This window comes from Aquarana catesbeiana, linkage group LG08, assembly GCF_042186555.1.
Source record: "Aquarana catesbeiana isolate 2022-GZ linkage group LG08, ASM4218655v1, whole genome shotgun sequence".
Lineage (NCBI taxonomy): Eukaryota > Metazoa > Chordata > Amphibia > Anura > Ranidae > Aquarana > Aquarana catesbeiana.
In genome coordinates, this window is record NC_133331.1 from 308,974,682 (window position 1) to 308,996,830 (window position 22,149).

General features: G+C 44.4%; 1 protein-coding gene across 5 annotated transcripts in view; it reads left to right on the top strand.

Annotated features, from left to right (window-relative positions):
* The window catches only part of LOC141105049 (uncharacterized), a 167,620-nt gene that overhangs the window by 79,930 nt on the left and 65,541 nt on the right, over window positions 1-22,149 (top strand). The gene's annotated exons all lie outside the window — the stretch shown is intronic.

The following is a 22,149-nucleotide window of genomic DNA, read 5'->3' on the forward strand; positions in this document are numbered from 1 at the left end:
GAAAAATATGCCATTTTATATGCGGGTAAATGATGACTTACGCTTACATCTGTTTCCTGTTCCCTTCATTTATACAAGACCCTTTTGACCCTAGATGAGCATCTGATATAGATGTTAATGGGGATCACATGGAAAAAAAAGGGTGCCTCCTGAAAATAAACACAAGACCCTTATCTGAACATGCAGCCTGGCAGGAAAGGAAAGGAGGAAGAAGCGTGTGCACTCCCTTTCCCCTCCTGAATAATACCAGACCACATGCCCTTAAAAATGGGTGGGGGGAGGACTTTGTGTGAGTGGCCGCCCTGGTACAAATCCTCATGTTGATGAGAACAAGGTTCTCTTCCCCACAAACCTAGCCCAGTGATTGTGGGGGTCTGTGGGCAAAGATTTATCAGAACCTGGCAGCCCTCTTTAAAAATATAGGGGCCCTCAGTTCCTGCCCCCCCACTGTGAATGACGAAGGGGTACATAATAACCCTACTGTTCAGTTCCAAATGCTGCTTTATGTCAGTCAGTCTGGACAGTATGGTCACCTGCTGATTTGACACCATCCATAGTCAGCTTAAAGTGATTGTAAAGTCTTTCTTTTTTTTTTTAAATAACAAACATGTTCTACTTCCCTGCTCTCTGCAGTTGCTTTTTTACAGAGCAGCCTGGGTCCTCCTCTTCTCGTGTCCCTCTTCGCTGTTCCTGGCCCCTCCCTCCTGGTGAGTGCCCCCACAGCAAGGAGCTTACGATGGGGACACTCAAGCCGAATCACAGCTCCTTGTGTCCATTCAGACATGGAGCCCCGACCCGCCCCTCGCCTTCTCTCCCCTGTTTGGCTGAGACACAGCAGCGGTGCCGTTGGCTCCTGCGGCTGTCAATCAAAGCCAGTTAGCCAATTAGGAGGAGAGTTCTGGACAGCTAGAACACTTGTGGACATTGCTGGAGAGAGATGGGGCTCAGGTAAGCAATTTGAGGGTGCTGGGGAGGCTGCTGCACACAGAAGGTTTTTTATCGAATGCATTAAGATAAAAAAACCTTCTGCCTTTACAACTCCATTAAATCCATTACACAGAAGTTGAATCCACCCCAACTTAAGCTAGCTGTGGTACAGACAGTGTCCCTGTCTCTTATCAGAACTAACGCTAACTGAGGAAACATGAAAGAAACAGGGAGGGTCTAACCAGGACTGAACTAACTAGTACTAACTGTCTTGCTGGGATGAAAAGTAAGGAGGAATATAGAAAACAGAAACACTTATATTTGCAACAGAAAATACTTCTCCAAACACCCTCCAGTGCTAGGCCTATGGTCACTTTTTCTATGCAAAAGGGCCTGAAAGTCTGAACTTTGAACCTCCTCATTAGCAGAGATCACATGACCCAGTGCCTAGGCTTGTGGTTGTGTGAAGAGCATGCAGGTCCCAGTTTCCATTGGTTCCTGCTCTTCTGACAAGTCTGTGTAAATGTAGAAGTAATCTGCGAGGACCAAAGGTTCTTTTTTTTACTGAAGCGGGGAAGTCACAGCTGGTTGAGACATCCACAGAGAACATCTACTCACTAAAATCTACCTGTTCCAGATGGAATCTTGATTTTGGTGAACTCACCCTCGTGTATCTATTGATCATGTTTTTTATATATTTTTTTTTAGGACAGGCCATCGAGGAACCCTCAAAGGATCATCTCACCTTATCTCCAAGCTGTAATATGGAAAATGGGGACAACACAAGAGATTGTGCAGAAGAAAAATCAATGATCCCCACTACGGATGGAGAACATCACAGTCTGGATAGACCATCAAATCCTCTTGACTCTGAGCAACTTTGTACTGTGAGGAATGTTGCAAGAAATAAGGGGATGGAGAAAATTCTTGGTACAGAATGTGGGGAAAGTTGTAGCTCTGAATCAAGTCTTATTGTACATCAGAGAGCTCACACTGGTGGGAAGCTTCATTCTTGTTCTGAATGCAGGAAAGGTTTTTTTAAAAATTTAAAACTCCTCATACATGCCAGATCTCATACAGGCAAGAAGCTGTATTCCTGTCCTAAGTGCAGGGAATGTTTTTCACAATTGTCCCATCTTTACATGCATAAGAGGTCCCACATGAGGACTAAGCCATATTCTTGTCCTGAGTGTGGGAAATGTTTTTCAAGGAAATCAACCCTTATCATACATCAAAGATCTCACACAGGGAAGGGGCCGTACTCCTGCCCTAAATGTGATAAAAGTTTTTCACGTAAGTCCATTCTTTGCACACATCAGAGGATTCACACAGGAGAGAAGCCATATTCCTGTCCTGAGTGTGGGAAATGTTTTTCAAGGAAATCAACCCTTGTCATACATCAAAGATCTCACACGGGGGAGAAGCTTTACTCCTGCCCTGAATGTGATAAAAGTTTTTCACGTAAGTCCAAACTTTACACACATCAGAGGATTCACACAGAAGCAGGCCCAAAATTAAACTTTGCTATACATCAAAGTGCTCACACAGGGGAGAAGCCATACTCCTGTTCTGAGTGTGGAAAATGTTTTTCAAGGAAATCAACCCTTGTCATACATCAAAGATCTCACACGGGGGAGAAGCCGTACTCCTGCCCTGAATGTGATAAAAGTTTTTCACGTAAGTCCAAACTTTACACACATCAGAGGATTCACACAGAAGCAGGCCCAAAATTAAACTTTGTTATACATCAAAGTGCTCACACAGGGGGGAAGCCATACTCCTGCCCTGAATGTGATAAAAGTTTTTCACGTAAGTCTAGGCTTTACACACATCAGAGGATTCACACAGGAGAGAAGCCGCATTTCTGTCCTGAGTGTGGAAAATGTTTTTCACGGGCATCACATCTTAACAGACATCAGTTGTCTCACACAGGGGAGAAGCCATATTGCTGTAGCGAGTGTGGGAAGTGTTTTTCAGAGAAGTATAGTCTTTACACACATCAGAAGATTCACACAGGAGAAAAGCCGTATTTCTGTCCCGAGTGTGGAAAATGTTTCTCAGAGAAATCAAGCCTTGTTAGACATCAAAGATCTCATACAGGTGTGAAGCCATATTCTTGTGCTGTGTGTGGGAAATGTTGTTCAAAGAAATCTAACCTTATTGTACATCAAAGATCTCACACAGGTGAGAAGCCATATTCCTGTTTGGAGTGTGGGAAATGTTTCTCAGACAAATCAACCCTTGTTAGACATCAAACGTCTCACACAGGTGAGAAGCCATATTCCTGTCCTGAGTGTGGAAAATGTTTTACGCGGGCAGCGCATCTTACCAGACATCAGTGGTCTCACACGGGGGAAAAGCCATATTCCTGTCATGAGTGTGGGAAGTGTTTCTCAGAGAGATCAACCCTTGTTAGACATCACGCATCTCACACAAGTGAGAAGCCATATTCCTGTCCTGAGTGTGGAAAATGTTTTACGCGGGCAGCGCATCTTACCAGACATCAGTGGTCTCACACGGGGGAAAAGCCATATTCCTGTCATGAGTGTGGGAAGTGTTTCTCAGAGAGATCAACCCTTGTTAGACATCACGCATCTCACACAAGTGAGAAGCCATATTCCTGTCCTGAGTGTGGGAAATGTTTCTTGATGAAATCGGAACTTGTTAAACATCAAAGATCTCACACAGTTAAGAAGGCTTATTCCTGTGCCGAGTGTGGAAAAGGTTTTTCAAAGAAATCAAGCCTTGTTGTACATCAAAGATCTCACACAGGCGAGAAGCCATATTCCTGTTCTGAGTGTGGAAAATGTTTCACGCGGGCATCGCATCTTACCAGACATCGGTGGTCTCACACGGGGGAAAAGCCATATTCCTGTCCTGAGTGTGGGAAGTGTTTCTCAGAGAGATCAACCCTTGTTAGACATCACGCATCACACACAAGTGAGAAGCCATATTCCTGTCCTGAGTGTGGGAAATGTTTCTCGATGAAATCGGAACTTGTTAGACATCAAAGATCTCACACAGTTGAGAAGGCTTATTCCTGTGCTGAGTGTGGGAAAGGTTTTTCAAAGAAATCAAGACTTGTTGTACATCAAAGATCTCACACAGGCGAGAAGCCGTATTCCTGTCCTGAGTGTGGGAAATGTTTCTCTGAAAAATCGAGCGTTGCTAGACATCAAAGATCTCACACAGGCGAGAAGCCGTATTCCTGTCCTGAGTGTGGGAAATGTTTCTCAGAAAAATCAAGCGTTGCTAGACATCAAAGATCTCACACAGGTAAAAAGACGCATCCCTGCTCTTAATATGGGAAATGTTTCTCACGGAAACCAACCTTTGTTACACATCAAATAACTAATAGAGGTGGGAAGCTAAATTCCTTCCTTGAGTGACGAAGATTTTTTCGCTAGTGTCCCATCTTCACACTCATCGGAGATTTCACATAGGGAGAAGCCATGTCGCTGATTTTAGTGCCTTTTTTTTTTTTTTTTACAGAAATCAGACCTTGTTATATATACATTAAAGCTCTTACACAGGTAAGAAGCCGTATTCTTGCCCTGACTGAGAAATCTTATCCACAGAAAACAAAACATGTCACACAAAGACCTCACGCAGGGGAAGCTTTATTCCTGTCTTGAATGGTGAAAATGCTATATATGGAACTCATACTTTGTTATACATCAAAGATCTTACACAGAGAAGAAGCCATATTTTTGTTTTTAGTGTGGGAAACGTTTCCATGGCACCACACATGGATTGACTCTGTCCTCTGCTCAACTTCCTCAGGAGAGTATAAATAAATATATAAAATTGAGTCCACCTGATCAGATATGTTTCTTTTTTCATCCTTTTTCAAGGAGGAAGACTTACCTAGCTCAGTAAATGTAAGGTGCAAAGATTTGGTGATGGGCCTCTAAAGGGGTCTCCTGAATAATAGAAGAAATGGTTGCACTCCGTACTGGATCAAAATTCTTTTTTATTCAGAACATCCCAAGTGTTGACAAAAGACAGAAAGCTGGTAGATGCATTTCACACACTCCAAGTGCGTCTTTTGTCAACACTTGGGATGTTCTGAATAAACAAGAATTTTGATCCAGTACGGAGTGCGGCCATTTCTTCTATTATTGACTGCATGCGGAGGCGAGCCTAGGCGGGCACCTGTCTAGATCATCAGGCATCTAATCTCACCTGGAGCAGCGAGTTTTTCTTGTTTGGATATTGGTTCTTCTGAATACCAGCTGATTTTGAGGCATTTTACCCCTTTATACTGCTGGGGTCTTCTTCATTGAAATATGCATCTTACATGGAGTGTGATCCTGCTGACTGTTCCGCCATGTGGTATCTGAGTCTTTTTTGCCATTCAGCTGCATTTTCCCCTGTGCAGTCCCTGTGCTGCTTTGCTTCATTGTCTGCCTTACAAATTCCTTTCTGACGTGTATTTTATCTGCCCCTACTTGTTCTCTGTACTGGCATTGTGCATCTGCTGCTCTCCGGTGCTCTTGGACGCTCTCTGTTTCTGGGTAATAAGCTGGAGGGTGATGTGTGGTGGAACACGTGCTGTGCTTTCTAGACAGGGGGATTGGCACTTCTGCAGAAGCCTGCAGTAGGCTGAGGAAAGGCAGTGTGATGCACATTGTGCTTCACAGGCATCGGGGTATGGGGTATGCTCAGCAACTAATGCATGCACTATATAGTTGGGATGCCTCCAATACATCCTCACACACAGCACCATGCAGGCACACTCCGGTTGCCATCACATGGCACTCAGGTGGTGTCTATTTAACTACATCAGAACAAAATATTACAGCGCACACATGCAAAAAATGACATTTAACTCCTGCAAGGCTATTTAAAACACCTGAACGGTTTCCAAAAATATGGGGATTTGGTCACACCATATTGCTATATGGTGCTTAAGCCCACTTACTGCGACAAAGTACCCCATTATTAGTGGGTCCTACGCTATCCATAGAATGGAAGATCCTGCTTCTCTGAACCATGGGAGAAATACACTCCTCTATGTGGGAGAACTAAAGGACTCCTCCTATAACACAGGTGGACACTAATGAGAGGCAATGATGAGGGAGTGGTGTGCTCCTCGCCCAAAAGGATTTGGTCAGAATCCATACACTAGACAAACAAAATATTTGGGGGGACACACCCTAAAAGATGCGTTATTTATTCTATAAATAGTGTAGGACCCACTAATAATGGGGTATTTTGTTGCAGTAAGTGGGCTTAAGCACCATATAGCAATATGGTGTGACCAAATCCCCATATTTTTTGAAAATGTTCAGGTGTTTTAAATAGCCTTGCAGGAGTTAAATGTCATTTTTTGCATTCGTGCCCTGTAATATTTTGTTCTGTTTTATGGTCTTATGGCTGCACCATCTTTAATGCATCTTTTAGGGTGTGTCCCCCAAATATTTTGTTTGTCTATTGTATGGATTCTGACCAAATCATTTTGGGCAGGAGCACCCCACTCCCTCATCATTGCCTCTCATTAGTGTCCACCTGTGTTATAGGAGGAGTCCTTTAGTTCTCCCATATAGAGGAGTGTATTTCTCCATGGTTCAGAGAAGCAGGATCTCCCATTCTATGGAGAAGAATAAGGGAGTTTGGGACTTTGAATGAGACTAAGGACATTGTGGAGGAGATTAGTAAAGAATGTATTTAATGACATGTAAAGATGTAAAATTCATAAAATAGTACAAAAAAGTATATGGCAAGTGTATATGACATATAACTCTACATGTACAGAAAAAAACGTCCTTTTACGGCCAGTAGAAGGAGCTGTGAGCCCCGAGCGCGTAGCCTGTACTATCCCTGCATTATCCCCAACACCAGCCTGGACGTTTGCCGTGCATCAGTGACGTAATTTCCTCTTCTGCACTCCAGAGTGGTCAGCGTGGAGCTTTCCATGCACTGGATGCAGTGGTTCAGCCTGTGTACAGACTCCACACCCAGACGCCTGAAGGAATGAAATCTGAGCCGGAAACAAGATCACAGCACATCCCAGGACACTTTTAAATCTCAAAGAAACACCTCCACCCTGCGAACCAGTAAGTGTAATTGTTACACTAACTTTTATTTTTGCATAAACAAGCTACCACAGTTGGCGCCTCCACACCCCTCCTTTTTTCAACACTGAAATCCTTAAAGTGTTGTTTATTGGTACATCAGAGGGACAGTAAAATGCTGATGAGTTTCAGCAATAGCCTTAGTCGTAGCTAATTTGAAATAGATATAGTAAGATATATATATATATATATATATATATATACACCTACACAGACTCCACCTTTGACCAATTAGCATATCAAATTGATACCACAGATCATTAACATATTTAATTGATTCCACCACTCATTCAAGTGGATGGTGACTACACATGTTTTTGCCAGAAGAAAAAAGGGGATATAAAATGTTGAGCTCCAAAATATAAGAAAAGTGTGAAAAAAAAGGTTATTATAGAAATTGCTGCATAAGATGTTTAAACATTGTTCTTCCAAAAAAATAGAAGAGAGGAAAAAAAAGAAAAAATATATATTCTTAAGTCAAAAATACTTAATAGTGACACAATGTAAGAGCAAAATAAGTGACAGAACTACTATTGAAAGGTTATGTCAAAAATAAACAATTAACCAGAAGTGGCAGGAAAGAGAGATAAAAAACAGGCACAGAAAGAGCTCACTAGGAACAGGCGACAAGTGTAAAATGAACAATACAACTAAAATAGGATAGGATGATATTATTTGAGAAATAGATCCACATCCCATCTATGGTTCATGCCTGTAGGGATGCGTGTCCCCAACAGAAAAATCCACTTGACTACCTGTTCCAGGAGCCTTCTATATAGTTTTGTTTTAATACGTCCATATTCATCTAAGGATAATGTTCAATCCAAAAATGTGACCTTTTCTCTATGTAAATCGCATTTGAAACTCAAATTGTAAGGATTATCACCCAGATTCCTCACAAATGAATTCAATTATTTCTCAGTACCTGACCAAAAAATGAAGACGTCGTCAATGTACCTGTACCAGGATAAAATCCTGGACAGGCACTCTGACAAAGCCACCCCCTCCATTAAAGGGCCAACTCTCCCAATCACCCAAATAGATGTTAGTATAAGCCGGGGCACATTCCGTGCCCATGGCTGTGACTTGGGCCTGATAGTAACGCCTACCGTCAAACTGAAATTTGTTATTTTTTTGCAGGAATTCCAACAGTTTCACAACCAATCTATTGTGATCCATTTTATCCAATGGTCTATTGTCCAAAATCTTACTTATGGTTCATAGAGCCCTATCATGGGGTATGGAAGAGTATAGGGCTTCTATGTCCAGTGTTACTAGAAGTGTGTCCTCTGCTAAAGTCATATCATGTAAAAGTGTATGTAAGTGGGAAGTATCCTTCACATAGGAAAATTGACTCCATACAAATGGCTGCAAAATTTTGTCTATGTATTCACTGATTCTCTCAGTGACTGATCCCACCCTTGAGATAATGGGACGGCCTGAAGGGTTGTCCATAGACTCATGAACTTTTGGAAGTGCATAAAATGCTGGCACCTTCGGAAAGCCCACTTTAAGTTATTTGACTGCTTCTTTGTCAATTAAATTGGTGGCTAGAGCGCGATCAAGAATAGTGAATAAACTTTTTTGATCCCTTTCCAGATTAATTTTAGGTATGGTAGTATACTACTGTCTACTATTCAGTATTCGTCGACCTATTCTCAAATATCTCATCTGATCCATCAAGACAATGTCCCCCCCCCTTATCCGTAGCCTTAATTATCAGATTAATTCAATTGGTATACAGAAGAGCACACTCACTCAGCGACCTTCTGGAACGCAGTTACATCACTTGGAAACCCCCCTGTTACTCTGTAAGCACAGGTATGACTCATTGTGGGAGCTGCAAGTTTTGCCCCTACATGATAGAGAGTGGCTCTTTACAGCTACCTACGGGGAGACTCCTGCAATGTAGACAGAAAGCCAATTGAGGCCCTTTGGGGGTAGTTTATGTAATTATATGTTCTTGCAACTCATTTTACGTATGGAGGACTATTAGACCTGTTCGTAAACGGTTCCAGGAACACATCTATGAGATTGAGACTTACCATCTGATGGCCTCATTGGCTAGACATGTATGTTTACAACATGATGGGGACCCCCGTTGTCTCAAGTGTTGGGTTCTTAAAGTGATCCCCCAGGATTAAATGGGTGGAATTTTGATCAACTAGTTCTCCAACATGAAGCCCATTGGATTTGGGAGTTGGAGGCCACTAAGGCCCCTGGCTTAAATGACTGTTTAAGTTTTGCCCCTTTTTTTAAGTAATGAGGGTTTTATTGTGTGCAATTTTTTTTCTTCTCAACTCACTGTACATATTAAGTTTTTGTTATTGTATATTAATTTTTTCTATTTTCATTCAACAAAGTGTTTGATTTGGGGAGTGGGTCCTGCCGCCCTGTTGCTGTTTCAGGACTTGCTGGGCCTTATGGATATGTCACATGTGATTTGACTCCCTCTTGTGGAGACTTACATTACTCTTACTAATGTTGAATCTGTATAACTTTATAGATAGTGACACTATTGAGTGCGCCTGCGCTGCCATGTGGGATGTGTGGCGGCACCGCCCAATATTTGAGGTGATGACACCACTACGCATATCCCATTATGGTGAGCTTGCACGTGATATGCTTTGACGCGGGCGCGGCATGCTTGGAGGCATGCCACAGTAGCCATTTAAAGCCCGGGAGATGCACATGGCAACAGGACCACATTTAATCTTGCCTTTGAAGCAGCTGGCAGAGACAGACGAAACCGGTCAGGCTATACCCATTGACCACCTCTTGTTTTTGACAACTCATTCATATTGACACCCAAGGAACGACATATCCTGCTAAAGGAAGATTTCCTTATGCCCCGTACACACGGTCGGATTTTCCGATGGACAATGTCCGATCGGAGCGTGTTGTCGGAAATTCCGACCGTGTGTGGGCTCCATCGGACATTTTCCATCGGATTTTCCGACACACAAAGTTGGACAGCAGGAGATAAAATTTTCCGACAACAAAATCCGATCGCGTCAATTCCGACTGTGTGTGGCCTGTTCCGACGCACAAAGTGCCACGCATGCTCAGAAGAAATTCAGACACGGGACAGCTCGTTCTGGTAAACTTAGCGTTCGTAATGGATAAAGCACTTTCGTCACACTGCAATGTTCAAAATGGTTTAATACAGCGCACTCTCTTCTTCTTTATAATGTGACAAGAATTAAGTAGTTTTGATGCTCATATTCACACACACTTCTCACAAACTTTTTTCGTTACTATTTATCGGGATTCCCTCAATATATTTTGATTTCTCACATCTGACAACATTTTTTTTTTTTTTTAGGTTTTTTTACTTTAATGTAGAATTTTTTTTGTGTTTCTCTTTTTATTTTTTTTTGGTGATTTGGATTTGTATTCCCGAAAATGTTTGTGTGTTTTTGGTGACAAGTTCCCACAACACCACTAATATGTTGTTCTATTTAATCTGTAGGAGATTGTTTGGTGTTGTTGTCCCTTGTTAATTTCACATTGTACTTTAGAAATGTACCTGAATCGTCACCAACAAACTGTCCTTTTTGGATGAAAACACACACAGGAGAGTAGAATTTCCCGAAAAATATTTTATTAAGGGCTCACAACTAAACAATGAGGGAGGCAACGCTGGAGAAACTGCAGAAGTGGGTGAAGCCTTGGACCCCCAGGGCAGACATCAATTATTTAAAAGCAAAATTGGTGGCCTGAGGAGTCCTTATCTAAGGGAGGGCAGTCTGGTCCAGAAGTCCCAGAGATCCGGAAAGCAGCAGATGACATGTGTGTCCCCAGGCTGTGGTCATACGAGAGACTGCATCTTCTGTCAGACCAGACTGAACCCAGGGCAATCACTCTTTGGTCTTCCTTCCACGCTTCCTTACAGGCTTTGGCTGTGGTGGTGGAGTTGTGGCAGCAGGAGGAGGAGGAGGAGGAGGATCGTCCCTCTCCATGACATCTGTCTTGTGTGTCAGTTCCCCACTCTCCCCCTTACGTAGGACTTTATAAATCAGGTCCTCAGAAATCTTGCGTTGGCCCTCCTGCATGCCCTGCAATTTTGTGGCAGCCATGCAGGCAAAGGCATCTTCAGGACTGGGGAAGGCTCGGAGGGACGCCGAAGCCTCCTGGATCAGCCTGTATGCTGAATCCTGCACGGGACTCGGAGTGGCCTTCCTGGCCCTTTTGTATGGCAGGCGGAGGGGAGGAACCTGAGACTCAGTCAGGCTGCGACTGGTCCCAGGCTTCTCTTGGCTGACACTTAGCCCCGCCTCCTCCTGGCTGCCACTAATCCCCGCCTCCTCCTGGCTGCCACTAATCCCCGCCTCCTCCTGACTGCCACGTTCCACAGCCTCCTCCTGGCTGAGGTCTTCCTGTGTATGAAAAAGGGACATAGTTTTAGTTTTTTTTTCATCAATCACACACAATTTTCACCTCCTGACTGCTGCAAATTGAATGTTAACAAATATAACAGACTATCCTTCTGAGCCCAGCAGTTTTCATTCTTGTCCCAATTTTGGGTGCCCACTACTGTCTATTGATATGTAAAACACTTTTTTCAATCAGCAATTAGTGATCAATAATAACATCTAATAAACATCATTTATTGATTGACCAGAAATCTGTAGAAGAATGCTATACCTGACTCCAGCTGGGCTCCTCCACTTCTTCCTGGCTGGAAGGCCCAGGTTGGACATCGGAAGCCTCAGCTGGGGTGGAAGGAAGCGTGGAAGGAAGAGTAGAGAGGGATTCCCTGACTTCAGTGTGGTCTGACAGAAATCGCAGTCTCTCATAGTACCACAGCCTGGGGACATAAACGTCATCTGCTACAGCTCCGGATCTCTGGAAATCTGTGACCTTCTTGCGCTCCCTAAGATAAGTGCTCCTCAGGCCACCAATTTTAGCTTTTAAATAAGGGATGGTTGCTGTGGGGACCACTGGCTTCACCAACTCCAGCAGTTTCTCCAGCGCTGCCTGCCTCTTCTGTTTGTGATTATAGTGGGGGTGTCTCACCTGCCACAGACAGGGCAGCTCCCTGTACTTGCCTATGAACAGGGGCAGGAAATTGTGGTCGTTGAACCCATCCATTTTCTATGCAAGACACAACACAAGACAAAGCCTAATGTCAGGCCAAACTCCCCTAATCTTGTTACAATATAGGCTTCAATTTCGAAGTAGTATAGGGCCAAGTTTAGATCCTACCTTCGTTAGCACGATCGGCGTCTCCGATGCTCCTTCCTCCGCTCACAGATCGTACGTAAGACGCGCGCGTTACGATTTATACACACTGCGCATGCGTATAACTCCACCCGCCCCTGACGTTCTTTCTATTCTATTCCCCGCCCCTTTTCGTTCGGCGCAGTGGAGGAAGAGCACATGGCGGAGAGACAGCAGGATCCTGAGAATTGGAGCAACGAGGAGAAGGAGGAAAGGCCGGAGCCTGAAACGTCCAGATCCAGAAGGAGATTAAAGGACTCAAATATGTCCTTTGGGGAGATGTTGGAAATGGTGGACATCCTGAAGAGGGCCGACTATGATGGAAAGTATGGGCCTTACCCCAACCCCAATGTCCGAAAGGCCAAGATCATGGCGAAAGTGGTCAGGAGTCTGCACCGGAAATTCGGGGTACGACGATCGAAAGATCAGCTCAGGAAGCGGTGGTCGGACCTGAAATTACGAGAACATGAGCAGTACAGAAAGATCCGGAGAGTGCTGCAAAAAAAGTAAGTAGTTGTGCTGTGTTCCTATTTTTTTTGTGTTTATTACGTTCGTGCTGCTCCATGTGCTTTTAGGAACTGTTGTACAGTTTAAAATGGCAACTTTCATGTTCATGGGCACATTATTCGTTCGGATCACACATTTTTTTTGCGGACTAGAAAATACCATTGTTTAGGCCATATGCATTTGGCCACCATTTTGAGGCCCTATACTTGTCTTCAAAGAATTGGGTTGTATAGATGGCTTTGTTACTAGAATGAAATGCAAACTAGATTGTGTGTAAGGAGAGGACACTGAGCAGCTGTTTTCACATCTGGACACTGGAGCACTAGTGTGGGACCCCAGAACACCATTTTTATTAGGGGGGCCACACAGGTGCTCCAGTGTATACTATAGGGGGGGCTACATCTGTGAAGCTTGTACTAAACAGGTAAAGTATTGCAGCTTGATAAAGGGCACTAAAAAAGCTACATCTTGGAACTCTGCTAAAATATATCATTGTACCCCACTTCCAAGCAATGTTTCATCTTTATATAGTTCTGCCATCAAATATCTGTGTGCTAATTATACCATTTTTGTTTTACATAGGGGAGAAAAGACTTGGAGGACACCCCTCATGTGAGGAGACCAGAGCCCCCCCCCCTGGAAGAAGGTGAAATCCCCCCAACACAAGATGAGCAGGAGGATGAAGACGTGGTGGAAGTAGTCACCACAACAGGTGAGTGTCTGCGACCACAGGCTCAGATAAGAGATGGATGGCGGCATATTTTTTACACCTAATTTATTTTGGGGTTCCTCTCTTTTTAGGTGATCATGAGGTTGTGGATGAAGATCCTTTCACATCAGAAAGTGCCCAGATTGTGATCGGGGAGATCATGGGGTGTAATTTACAATTGGAAAACATCAAGCAAAACATCAATGATGTTATTCCAAAATATAAAAACATCATTGATGTTTTGGGGCGAGTTTAAAGCCCCTCCAAATCACTTTCTTCTTTTGTCTGCTACAATGTGCGAAATGTTTTTGTGATTTTTCCCAAAAGCCAAATTTGGAGGATGCACACAGTGTGTCAACATGTGCTATCTGCCATCACGGGAGATCAATGGGCGCGTTTTGGGGGTGCAACCCCTTCCTCAATAATAAAGTAGCGGTGAGGAAGGGCTTTCTCCCCCAAAACACGTCCCTTGATCCCCCGTGATGGCAGCTAGCACATGTTGACATTGGGAAATTTGTGTGCATCTTCCAAATTTGGCTTTGCCAGGGGTGATTTCCCCCCATCTGAACGCAATATCAAACACAGTTCCTAAATACTCATGTCTGATATTGCCTTCCAGTTCTACCAAATGTGAACTTTGTAAGATCAAGATTTGTGTCTTTCTTGTTGGTTTTACACATGCCTGTTTTCTATAAAATGGACATTTTGATTTTAGATAATGACACCACAAAAATTGTTATACAACAAACATGTTGGTTTGTCAGAAAAACCTTTGGTAAATGCGCATGTGATTGTGCAGGTAATAAAAAGATTGTTCATCAAGAATGTGTGGATTATTGTCTCAATGCTACAACACTTTTGGGGTGATGTAATTGTTGTTTTATGAGAAAATGGAGGTTATTTCCTAAGGGGAAATCCACTTTGCACTACAAGTGCAGTTTCAGTGCAGTTGCAAGTGCACTTGTAGTGAAAAGTGTCTTTGCATTTAGTAAATAACAGCCAACAGTGCTTTGTATAAGGTTACACAATCACGACATTTTCTGCACTCCACACATTTCTGTCAGGGTCAGCTCAAACAAACACAAGCAGTAAATGTCCACAAAAAAGAGCCTGGGGGGAGATGCCTGTCGAGAACTTGAGGTCCTGCAGACTTCTCCCTGTGGCCAAATACCGCAAGGTAGCGACCAACCTCTGCTCCAGAGTGATGGCTTGCCTCATGCAGGTATCCTGCCTGCTGATATAGGGGGTCAGCGAAGCCAACAAACGGTGAAACACGGGGTCCGTCATCCTGAGAAAGTTCCTGAAATCATCAGGATTATTCTCACGGATCTCACGGAGCAAAGGCATATGACAGAACTGGTCACGCTGAAGCAACCAATTCTTGGTCCATGAACTCCTCCTCACCCTGTTCATGGACTGGACTTGTGTCAAGGTCAGGACCCCAACACCAAGCCCCCGCACAGCACGAACTCTACGAGGAGTACGCATACGAAACATGGCTAGAAAACGGTCGGCTGCTCAGAACGAAGTAACAGAACGCACTGAAGAACAGCAAGGCCTGTGAAGAGCGACCTGAAAAACAGCAACGAGCAGGCAAGATCACACAGAAAACTCTGATACGAACTGACTGCACGCACTGAAGAGCAGATACAAACCCACAAGCACAAACTGAACGTCAGAAAACGATCTGAAAGCCACGAGTCTGAAAAAGCGCGAATCGTCTCTCACCAAACTTTTACTAACACGAGATTAGCAAAAGGAGCCCAAAGGGTGCCGCGCTTGGTTCTGAACCGGCCTTTTCTAGTCTCGTCGTACGTGGTGTACGTCACCGCGTTGTTGTCGATCGGAAATTCCGACAACTTTGTGCGACCATGTGTAGGCAAAACAAGTTTGAGCCAACATCCGTCGGAAAAAATCCTAGGATTTTGTTGTCGGAATGTCCGAACAAAGTCCGACCGTGTGTACGGGGCATTACTCATTCCAGGACAATGATGCTCTACGGGATCTGATAAATATACACACATACATTTGGAGCTGGTCATTTCCCTCTTGTGTATTTCTATTATGGATTACAACTGGTCCCTACGGGACCAGAATTTGTAGTTCTATTGCACAATGTGATGTCGTCTGTGGATTATTTATACAGTGCGAGGGAGGCAGCTCAGGATACAGAGTGGTTTACAGCAGAACTTTGATATCATCTATCCAATCCTTTACAACCTTAAATCCTGATACCCCATCTGGACCACTGTCACAACCATCATTTTCCGCTTGGACTGTGTTTACTTCCCTTGAGCATTCATTGGATCCATAAACTGTGTTTACTATTTTTAACCACAAGGATCCTTTATGAACAGCCCCTTTTCACAGGATCACTAGCCATATACCTTGGTGTCTTGCATGTATCCAGTTACATGTATTCCCCCATAGGGGCCCATTAAGCCTGGGGGTACTATACCTTATCTCACAAATATTGGTTTTGATACTGTGGTTATATTATGTTCACAGGAGGTGGTCATCGTGTTTTTATGGTATGTATATTTTTGTCTGTTTGATATTGATTTTAATGTTGACTCAATTTTTGTCTTGATATAGATATAAAAAAACATTTATATTTTTGGTATGTACAGTAAGTTGTGTTATTGGTTTATTGTTATGGGGGTGGTTGAGGTGAATCAGGGTTTTTATTATTGAGTTACAGAAGCCGTACTTTTGTCATTCACTGTGTGTGCTACTAGTAATACAGAGTCATGTCAGAGCTTACTGAGCTTCAAAGAGGGCAAATTGTTGGTGCCTGCTTAGCTGATGCCTCTGTGAATGAAGTTGACAATTTATTTGCGGTGCCACAAGGTACAGTACCAAAGGTCATATACAGTTTCCGGGAAAACGTCATCTGATAAGCATAAGTGCGGTTGACATGGTCAGCTGAACGAAAGAGACTTAAGGACATTGCGCAGGATTGTGACCCGGATTTTTGCATGAAGAGAGGTATCAGATTCCACTATCCACCACCCAAGACTTATATTTGCCAATTCCCAGAATTCAGGTTTATCCTTGTAGAGATAGATAAGGCTAAACAAACTGTCACCTCCCTGAAGCCTCAAAGGGAAGATCTAGCCAACTTGTCTGCAGTCCAAGCAGGGGAAGGGGCACATGCACCCTGAGGGCTCCCAGATGACTACCTGTCATCGACTTATGTCAAAGATCAGAGGGATATACTTTATCACTCATAAAAACTAAAATATTAGTTGCAGAGAGATGGAAATAATTCTTTCTGATTGTACACATTTTGGAAAATGAGTGCATATAAAATTGTATGCGTAGTATGGATAGAATGCAGGAAAGATCCCCAAAACCGGTGTATGTGGCCCGCTCACGATAGCCAAGTGATGATTGGTCTTGTTGCAGTAGGACCGATGCTCTAGTGTTGGAAATCCTATCCCCTGACCCAGTTTTTAGAACCATTCATGGCTCATTCAATTCTAGTCACTTTTAAAGACAGAATCGTCCAGCGGGCTGGGAAGGGAACACCCCCCAGAGTTGATGGGCCAAGGGCTAAAGTCCAGCCCACATCCATCACTCAATACATTGAGGAGCATGAGATATGGAGATGGTGTGATTCACATGGAGCTAGTTCAAACCTGGTAAATTACACTTTCTGACATGCTCCCGTCACAGGATAAAACTTGCTAAAAGTTTTATTTCTGGCTTTATGCTTTTTATTTTTAAAGCTAATAGCCAAACTGTGTATGTCCTTTTTGTCTTTTTTTATTCTTTTTGTGTATACAGTATATTATGCACTGCCCACTTTCGGGATATTAAATTGGCTTCTATTTACTAAGCTAGAACTCATATCCCTAGAGAGATTGTTGTAGTGTCTATGTGCTCGGTCTAGGTTCCTTGCTGATCTGTATGCAATTGTACTGTGTGTTGGCAGATTGCATGCAGATTGTAAACTGCCAGATCTGCCAGAAGGAGATCTGTGTTTGTGTATGGTTGCCTAACAGACTAGTCAGTGGACAAACCGCTATGTGGTGGCAAGCTACTGTGAGTTGTGTGTCTGGTGTGGACAGTGAGAAGAGTGATTAACAGAAGGATTCTAGCTCATAGGATATCTTGAGGAATCCTAGAAGTGTGTGCTTATTGATGGACTGCTCCCCAACCCTAATGCCGCGTACACACGAGCGAACTTTACGGCAGACTTTGCCCGGCGGACGGGATTTCGTCGGACAATTCGATCGTGTGTGGGCTCCAGCGGATAAATCTATCCGACGGACTCGAGTCCGATCAAAAAGTCCGCTTGTCTGTATGCTAGTTCGATGGACAAAAAGCCACGCTAGGGCAGCTATTGGCTACTGGCTATTAACTTCCTTGTTTTAGTCCGGTCGTACATCATCACATACGAATTCGACGGACTTTGGTGGATTGTGTGTAGGCAAGTCTGTTCATTCGGAAAGTCTGTCATAAAGTACGTTGAAAAGTCCGCCGGGCAAAGTCTGCCGTAAAGTCCACTCATGTGTACGCGGCATTAGAGTGCATCTGATTGCATGTAATATTTGTATCTGCCCGTGAGTGGTCAGCCAGCTGGATTGGAATGGAGTCTCCCTCTAGTGGTGGCCATTGGTAGTGCAGCTATGAAAAGGGTATCACAGCCAATCTTACTAGCTCAAAGTAAGCTCCCCCTCATTCCCTCCTACCCCAGTCAAGGTCCTGGCCTTGGTTATCTAGTCAACTTGGGCTTGAGTCCTTGACATTTTGGCAGCAGTGAGCGGGATCTGCTTAGTACATTAGTTCATGGTTTACTCGTTTAAAGTGATTGGAAAGGTTTTTTGTTTTTTTTAATAACAAACATGTCATACTTACCTGCTCTTTGCAAGGGTTTTGCGCAGAGCGGCCCGATCCTCCTTTTCTGGGGTCCCCCGGTGGCGCTCCTGGCTCCTCCTCCTCCTCACCCATGTGGGCATGCTCACGAGTCCTGCTGCTGCATCCATGGACACAGACAGCAAGACTCGGCCCTGTCCCTGGCTCCCGTGTCACTGGATTTGCTTGACAGCAGCGGGAGCCAATGGCTCCTGCTGCTATCAATCTATCCAATGAGGACCTGGAGCTGCTGGGCTCGTGCTCATCGCTGGAACAATCGGGTTTAGGTAAGAAAGGCTCCGGGGGAGGCAGCTGCAGCAAAGAAGGTTTTTCACCTTAAGGCATAGAATGCCTTAAGGTGAAAAACCATGAGACTTTAGAACACCTTTAATTCGTGTACTATAGGTTGGAACCTGGCTAGAAGTGACTGACCTACAGAAGTGACTGTTTTGTAAAAGACATACTTGGCTATTTTCTCCCCACCCCCTCTTGTTTTTTTTTTTTTTTTTATCTTTTATTTGTGCAAAATGGTGATCAGTAATCAGCTACCTGAAGCAAAGCCGAGATGACCTACTGAACCTGTTTGAGGCCAGAAGCATCCATACCACAAGAGACCTGAGGAAAGACCATGCGCGCTGGTTGAGAAGGACAGGGAGCCGCAAGCCCCTGCTATGGAGTCATAGGATGTTACTTATGACACCTCAAATGAGCAGCAGTCTTCACTCCACAGGATGTGGATGGAGGTAATGTCTAGGAGGACTACCTGAAGCCCAGATATCATCCTTGCAGGCTAATCTCCAGCTCGTTCTGCAAGTCAGTCAGTGGAGCTAGTGAAACTCCTGCTGCAGCAGAACAGGTCTGCTGGTAATGTGGAGTCCAGGGAAGAACGCATACACACAATTTCCATGGACAAGTTCCCATCCATTGACAAAGATGGTGATACTGACACTTTCTTACAGCAATTTGAAAGGACTTGTCAGTACTGCCTGCCCAAGGAGCAATGGGCACAGTACCTCACACCAAGGCTGAAAGGCAAAGCCCTGGATGCATTTGCAAGTCTTCCAGAGAGCCAAGAAAGGGACTTTGAGGCCATTAGCCAGGCCATTGTTAAACGTTACCAACTCTTGTCAGAGATGTCCCACAAGCGTTTTAGGACATTATATCCAGGTCTTAATGGCAGCTACCTGGACATTGTTTGCAGTTTGTTCAATGCTTTCCAGCAGTGGCTGAAGGGAGTGTTTGTAAAGCACCTTTGATACTCTGCAGGAGCTAAGGAACATTTTCTGTTGAGATTAGGTCCTGTAGTTTGTGCTGAACCAAGATCCTAAGACAACGGATCAAGTAGCGTAAATAGCCCACGCCTATGCAACTAACACAATGTCTGACACCAGGAGGAGAACTGCACCCAGCTGGAAAGGAGGAAAAGCAGCTAGTCCATCTTCTCAGGACAGCCAGAGGACCAAGGTACCCAGACCTTCAGGAGCGACACCAGCAGCTGTGGATAACTGGAGATGTTTTCTATGCCACAGGATGGGTCACCTCAGTGCGTTCTGCCTCAAGAAAAACAAGGATGCCCCACCTACCAAGCCAACCCCCACAGAGCCTACTGTCTTGTGTGCTTCCAGGAATGCAGGTGGTCTCTCTGCAGCCTGCGGGTGACAAAGTTACCACTGGCCTAAGGGACAGCAGGGTAGAGGTTACCTTAGTTCACCCTGAACTAGTGAGCACTGAAGATCTTATTCCTGGTAAGACCATGAGTGTAAAAGGTGTTGGGAGCATCAACCCCTTACGTACCCCATGCCTGTGTTTAATTAGACTGGGGAGTTGGGAGAGCAATGAGAGTAGTGGGAGTAACCGATGCCATTCCCACTAATGTATTATTGGGTACTGACCTGGGGCGGTTGGTAGCCCATTATGAGCCACATTCAGCCCCCCCCTAGAACCTACAACTCCACCTGAGGCCCCGCATTCTCATAAAGTACTGTCTAAGGCAGTGATTCTCAACCAGGGTTCTGTGGAACCCTAGGGTTCCTCCAGAGGTTGCTAGGGGTTCCTTTAGCATTGGGCCATTTCTGCCTCTCAGATAAGTTCCCACCGACACCATTGATCTTTTTAGCTATCTGTAAGGAGGTATTTCTTCCCAATGACCACAAGTGTAAGGACCATTCTTCCCACTGACCATCACAATATTGTATCATGAGTTGTAGATTTCTAATTTTTAGCAGGGGTTCCCCGAGACTGGAGAACTATTTCCAGGGTTCCTCTGTGTTGAAAAGGTTGAGAAGGGCTGGTCTAAGGACTCAGTGCATATTGGGAATTCAGGGAGTAAACTGACTGTGTACCAGGTCCAGGCTCTAGTGGGTCTCCAGAGCCAAGACCTGGAGTGGAACTTAAAGACTTGATAGACTCTGAAAGTGATGGTGTAATGTATGTTTTACAATGTCATGATCTGCACAATGCAGACCTTCCCTTTGCTGCAGTGGTGACTTGCAGTGCCCACCAGTCTGCTCCGATCCAGCCACTGCCCACTGCTACAGAGGAACTGCCTGTGGAAAGGGCCAATCCAACTGGGTCAGATCCTTGTGAACCTGTCCTAGAGGGCCTGAGGTCTCCTCAGACTGTAATCTCCCTGGCACCTAAGGCAGATAGCTCCAAGTTCTCTGAGGCTGTTAAAACTGACAGCAGCCTGGAGGAACTCAGGGGTCTGGCTGACAGACCACTAGCTGGGGATGACAGAGTATGCTTAAAACATAGTTACATAGTTAGGTTGAAAAAAGACACAAGTCTTTGTGTCTAAAAGAGAGGCCTCTGACGAAGGATTGACAGAGTGGCAGTTGGTTGTACCCCACAAGGACCAGGAACAGTTGTTTCAAATTTCTCAGGCGGTCCCTCTCACCGGGCACTTGGGGATACAAAAATGAAGGCCCACTTTGCTCACAGCTTCTACTCGCCACACATAGGACCCATGTTACTAATTATTTACAGTCCTGTGTCGCGTGTTGGCAGATTGGAGACACAACTGAAGCCTTTGCCCAATTTTGACGAGCCCTTTCAGAGGGTGGCAGTAGACATTATTGGGCCCTGTGCATACCCAGCAATTCAGGGAAACATCTCATACTTGCCGAAGTAGATTATGCTACCCACTAGCCAGAGGCAGTAGCCCTGAGCTTTACTTGGGCAAACAAGGTTGTGGGCGCACTGTTGAGCATCTTTGCTCGAGTCATGTTTTCCCCAGGAAATGCTCACAGATCACAGCATGCAGTTTATGTCTCACTTGATGGAACGTCTGTGTCAGAAGATGCAGGTGGATGCTGGTGCATGGCCACTCCCTACCACCTGCAGACCAATGGGCTGTGTGAGTGATTCAATGGCACTTTAAAGCAGATGCTCAGTGTTTGTGGGATCTCAGGGAAGGGGCTAGGAATGGTATCTACTTCTACCCATCTGCTCTTCACCTATCACGATGTGCCCCAGGCATCAATCTAGAAACCCTCTTAACAATAGTAGTGTGCCCAGATACCACTGTCCCATATGTGAATGCGTAAAGGATACATTGTAAAAAAAAAAAAAAAAAAAAAAAGCTAACAGTAAATAAACACACTGACACTTTCTTGCAAGTCCTGTAATGAAAAAAGAAAATCACACATGTCTTACAATGTGAATTCATCATCAGACAAAACAAATTGTCCAGCAACACAGTTCCAGATCAATCACAAGGAATGACGTTTGATGCTGCTGAAGGAAAAAAAAACTGACTGATGGCCTCAATGTGCTCCTCACTCATCATGAATGAGGCCCCTCCATTAAAAGAAAACTAAGTGGCAGGGTCTCCCGGGTGGTTAAAAT